Here is a 5,654-nt window from a genome sequence, read left to right on the forward strand (position 1 = left end):
TAAAAGGGTAAACAAAAGTCAACTTTGTTGAGAAAAAAAGGAGGGTCCTTCTGACATTACTAACAGACACATGGACAGGCTTATTTCAAGTTTGTGCTTAGACCAGGAAACCTCTCCTATTCTCCTTCAGAGCCCAAGAGCTTCCTAAGCAGGTAGACCCCAATAACAAACAGGATGGTCAAGAGAAGTTATTTTTCCATTAGCTTTGGCTTCATCACATAAGGGAAAAAAAGAGTACCCCTCATCACAGAAGGGAAAAAAAAGTATATATCTCCATCCTTCCTCTTCCATGTCTAATTCATATAAACTTCATCCATGGATGATGATCAGACTTTTCAGGTAAGACAGAAAGAGGGTGACGGAAAGAGACCTTTGGAAGCACAGGGGAACAGACTTCTGCAATTCCTAAGAGATGACAGGAGTCTTCAGAAGCGGCTTTGGAAATCAGCAGCAATGCAAGTTGCTGCCATGTGTTGAAGCCCTAAGGAGGACAAGGCAGGTCTTCACAAGTGAACTGGTACTAGACTGAAGGGAAAAGCCCCATGCTGTGTATGTGTATGAGCAGAGATGAGTTTATTAGGAGAGAGAAAGAAACAGAGTGATCTGTCTTGTGCAGGAGTAGCAGGAAGGTAAAAATCACACCCTGCCTTGGGCCCCATGGAAGTTTGCTACAGTTATGCCCATGCTGATAGCAAGGGTAAGCTACAGACTGTGCTGCAAAATTACACCTTTCCTCTTGTCCAAAACCACACCTCAAAAACTAATTTTAATTTTATACTTGGTTCTCCACCACCACAACTGCTTGTATCAGTACTGGCCAAATCGCTGAGTGACACCCACCCAAAACCTTATGCCAAGGGGCATGGTCCCATTTCCCAGACTGGTCACTGTCAAGCTGGAAAGCTTCATGCACCAATCTCAGACCAGGGTCCAGCCAGAACCTCCTTTGGTAAAGATCAAGTTATTATGGAATAAGTTAATTCCTGGCAAAACTCCCCTGGCTTCAAGCTTACACCAATGATAAATGCAGTTCAGTCCAACCCAGTCTTTGTTCCTAAAACTGTCCATTTTCTGCTCTCCCCATAGCTCCCTCTGAGGGCTGCAGGGACGAGCAGGTCTCTGCAAGAGAGCTGATGGCAGACTGCATAGCTTCACAGGAATACCAACATGAACTGCATTGTTTCAGCGTCTCTGGTTAAGTGCTAATCTTCTTCCGGATTTGGATGCCAGCCCCGATTATGAAAACTATGCAGTAAACAGAACCATGCCATGTGATATGTGTGCTTAACCCTCTTCCTGCTGGCAGCTGCACAGCAGCACAAAGTTGCAGTGGGAACAGCAAAACAGTGTCTCCACAGACTGGCCTTTTATCCTCAGCTTGGTGCTTGTTGCTGTCTCCTCTGGAAAACCACGTCCACACAATGGAAGGTTGCAGACAGATGAATGCGATTTCCACCATAACCAGTCCCCTGGAAATCTGCTTTATTTGGTGATCTACCTCTCTCTGACCCAAGCATATGGCTGGGCACCAGCCACAGCCATGTCCAACAACAACAACAGTCTACGTGCAGCTTCACAGGGAAAAGGGTATGGGTAATTAAGATCTCGCAGTGGGAGGCTCAAGTTGATCTTTTCTGTGGGCCAGGAAGAAATAATCCCACTCCCAACATGCTGAATAACCAGCGGGTGGGCTTGAAGAGCAAGGGCATAGTTGTCCCAACCCTTTCCTCAGCAAGCAATCACACAATTGTTACACACTACAGTAGGTATTGGCCATCACCCAGGGGCACCGCGGCTGCTGCACAAGCATCCAGTGCAGTGCATCGCACACTGTGCTCTAACTCCAACCACTGCCACACGTGTTGTGCAGTTATGACCATGCAACCCTACATCAGCATCCACCACAGCTTGGGAAGAGAAAGTGACCTGAACCAGCATGCTGGAAGCCAGGTAAGTAATGAACTTCAACCCCTCCCTCCCTCCCATGGGATCCTCTTCCCTCCCATGGGATCACATACTCTATCATCAAGGCACGTAGGATCTAACCTTTGCAGGACTCTTCCTTCCTCTTATGCAGTCAGATGGCCACAGAGCATTGTGCTTGTAAGGGAAACATTTTCTTCCTGCACAAATCAGGCAATCCAACTCAGAAAGTGGAGTTTTCACAGCATTAAGTCGAACTTGGTACTTAGCAAGCCTAGCTACACTTATTAGTGGCCCAGGACCTCCTCACATCCTACCTCCTACATCCTATGCACTGTACTGGCAACTGCCAGAGGATGTTAGTCATTTCCACATTAGACTGTCTCCCATACTATGAGCCAGCCAGCCCATTTCTACATGCAGGTAAGGTATTGTTAAGTGAATTAGAATTTATTTCTTCCCTTCTCAGCTGCCAAAACAGCTAAGCCTCTTGCATCGCTTATCAGGCTACTCTCTCGCACTTTTTTTTCCTAATTTCCTGATGCTTAAGAACCCAACCCTGATAATTTAGAGCCTGCCTCCAGCTCTCTGTGTGGTTTCTCTGTATTTAGGACTGCTGTGGGCTAAGCTCTACCCAGGAAGACTCTGCACAGAGCCCTGACACGTTCATGCTGCAGACTTTGAACTACACTTGAAGCAACAGTTGGCAGAGCAATACAGCAATAAACAGCAACCAGGCAGCAAGAGCAGATCAGATCAGAGCACTATGCATTTGCTAGGGAATAAAGAGCCAGGCACCCATCAGTGAAGCATCTGCAGCAAAGCATCTCCCTGCCAACAGGGGATTCCTGCTCAGCTCACTGTAGCAGCAGCCAGCCCTGTTGCATTATCCCAACAGGGAAGCACCAGCTCCCAGGCATGAGGAGCCAACCCACAGCACAGACCTTTGCTCCCCGAATTCCCTACAGCAGCCTTGCCACTCCTTAAAGATGGGGATGAGACTACCGGTACCTGTTCATAGAAGAAGTCTGGTATTCTGCAAAGCAGCATGGCAAAGTCTTCAGGTTTTGAGCTTTCAGACTTGGAGGGCTAAAGACTGCACTTGCTGAGCAGCTTTGTTTCCCCAAAGCTTCAGCAACTGTATTCGTGTGAACTGCTCTGACCTCTGGCAATCTCTGCAAGGCCTAAGAGGAGGCGGCTAATGTTCCTGCATAGGCAACAGAAGCAGCTTCTTTCCCAGCTCAGCAGCTGCTGCACAGCAGTTCTTTGACCAGCTATTAAGCACGCGCTTCCAGAAGGCGGGAGACTGCATTGGACTTGAAAATGAGACAGATGCCAAATCCCAGTCCAGGGCCAGTGCTTGGGGAACCAGGCAATGTGATGTTCAGAACACGGATCCACCAATATTTATTTCCACAGCAAAAACACTTAAGTTTTTTTTCTTAGACTGTCTCCAGCTCTTTCCCATTCTCTTGCTGCTCCCTCACTGTGGGGAGCTATGTAGGTTTAACTCTTCTCCCTCTTACTGTTTTGGTAAATTAATTTTAATACCGATTAAGTTCTTTCATCTGACTCACAGTTCATGTCCACAAGCAGTTATGCTGGAGCAACGCAGAGCCTGTGCCTTGCCAGGGAGGGAAGGAGCAGCTGGGGACACGTATTTCTCAGGTAGCTATTGCTAGTGCAGCCCCCTTACTCTACCAAGCCATAAGCATAGTCTCACTGCTTCCAACATTATTTACTTGTGTCAGGCAGATTTCCATTCCCCCACTCCAAAACCCTTCCCCCAAAATCTCAGCTATCTTGCATGGCTAGAGGTGGTTTTAAACTGCATTCCTACCTATGGAGAGTTGGAGGAGAGTTTCTTCTTTTCACATGCAGACTAGAACTATCACCTGGTCCAAGCTGCAAAAATTCAAGGAATTTGGGCAGGGCTTAAAGAAAGTGAGAAAGTATTGCTTTGCTTTCCAGCCTAGTAAAAGTTATTCAGAAGTCTAGAACAGAGCACAAACCTCAAGCTCCTTTGGCTGCCAGAGCCAGGTCTTCTCTGCATTTGCTGCAGCTCCAAATACCATATAGCTGAGGGACTGGTTTCATGGCTGGGGGTGACCACTTTATTGACAAGCTGCCATTTAAGTGGGCAGTCCCACTCTGCACTCACCCTTCACTTCCCCACCCTGCCATCTCCTTCTTATCTTAACCTTAACTCAGCAGCATCAACTCACTCCGTCATCTGGCTGAAAACTCACTTTTCCATAGCATGCTCAAGTACTGATCATGGGTGCATCCAACTGAGAACGAGTGGCAGATAAGCAGTCAGACTGGACTGAAGATTGGGAAACTGCATCTGGAGCAAGTCTTGCCCCAAGTAAACAGATGAAGAGAGAATACTCAGCACTTGCATATGCAAAAGTTAAATAAATTAGGTGCAAAACATAAGATTTTGGCAGGTCTTTGGAATCATCAGGGACTGCCAATTTGAATATATCTTATGTCACCCTCTGGCAAACTGTCTAGGATACATTTTACAGACTGCAATTACCCAATACATTTTTTCACCCCTTTTGTAAGGCTGCAGAAGTACAAAAGTTCACTAGCCAAAAAGCAGATAAGCGCTACATAAACTACATTAAGAGCTCTGGAGCATGTTATCCCCAATATACGCACGTAAAATATTTTGCCCACTCATATCCTCTTAGGAAGGCAAAGCAAGGAGCAAACAGGGGCTAAATTAAGCACCAGTTTGATAGAAACAGGCATGTCTAGCTAATATTTCTATACTCTTCTACTCAGATCGGAAGGGTAGTTCTGGTGCACTGCAACTGCATGACAAATAAGCACCCTTACAAAACCTTGTTAAGGGTTCACATGAGAAGAAGTCACAGGAGAATGTGACTTACCAATCCACCACACAGGAAGGTCAGAGGGGAACAGAAACCCAAGTGAGTTTGGCCAATGCCTCACCCTCTGCTACAGTATCAGGACAGCACTCATACCTGGAGGCACGCTTATCCAAAGGACACCTCTTACAGCGTACTGCGCCCTGGCAGTGATGAAGAGCTTTGCTCTTTGTCTGAGAAGTTGTTCCTTTGGATGGGCCATGCAGACAGAATCCATACCTTTGATTCCCACAGCCTGAATGTGCCCAGTGCAAACACTCCACTACCTCAAACCTGCCTGCTGCTGCCACCCTGCTCAGAAGCAGAGTAAGGCTTACTCACTTAGGGGCTGCCAGAGGCTACTGCCAGCAGGGCACTTCCAAATAAGCTCTAAAGGAAAGCGATGCCACCAAAATAGTCTCTATGTGAAAGAGATTAAGATAATTATTAAAAACTTATTAACAAAAAGTTTCAAAAGCTCTTTCCAGCACCACATCATTTTGCAAATGTATCAGAGCATGAAAGCCAGCAACCCACCTAAGCAGAACAGCAATCTTAAATCCAAAGCATATGAGATCACTGAACACAATGACTGAGTAAGATGGGAACACAGATTTCTCTTCCCAGCTCTTGTTAATGAAGGTGGGGCAAGGAAGGGAAGGGAGAAGAGGAGGAAGGAGAATTTGGGATAGGGGAATACAGGTACAAAAAGAGATATCAAGGAGTACCATTAGAGTCTTTAAACTCAAAGCAAAATTTAACAAAAAATAGTATGCTGGTGATTTTATTCTCTTTGGCTATGCCCACAGCAGAAACTTGCTACAGGGTACTGCTGTACTACACTAGCAGAGT

Source organism: Pygoscelis adeliae, unplaced genomic scaffold, assembly GCF_000699105.1.
Source record: "Pygoscelis adeliae isolate BGI_AS28 unplaced genomic scaffold, ASM69910v1 Scaffold356, whole genome shotgun sequence".
NCBI classification, from domain to species: domain Eukaryota; kingdom Metazoa; phylum Chordata; class Aves; order Sphenisciformes; family Spheniscidae; genus Pygoscelis; species Pygoscelis adeliae.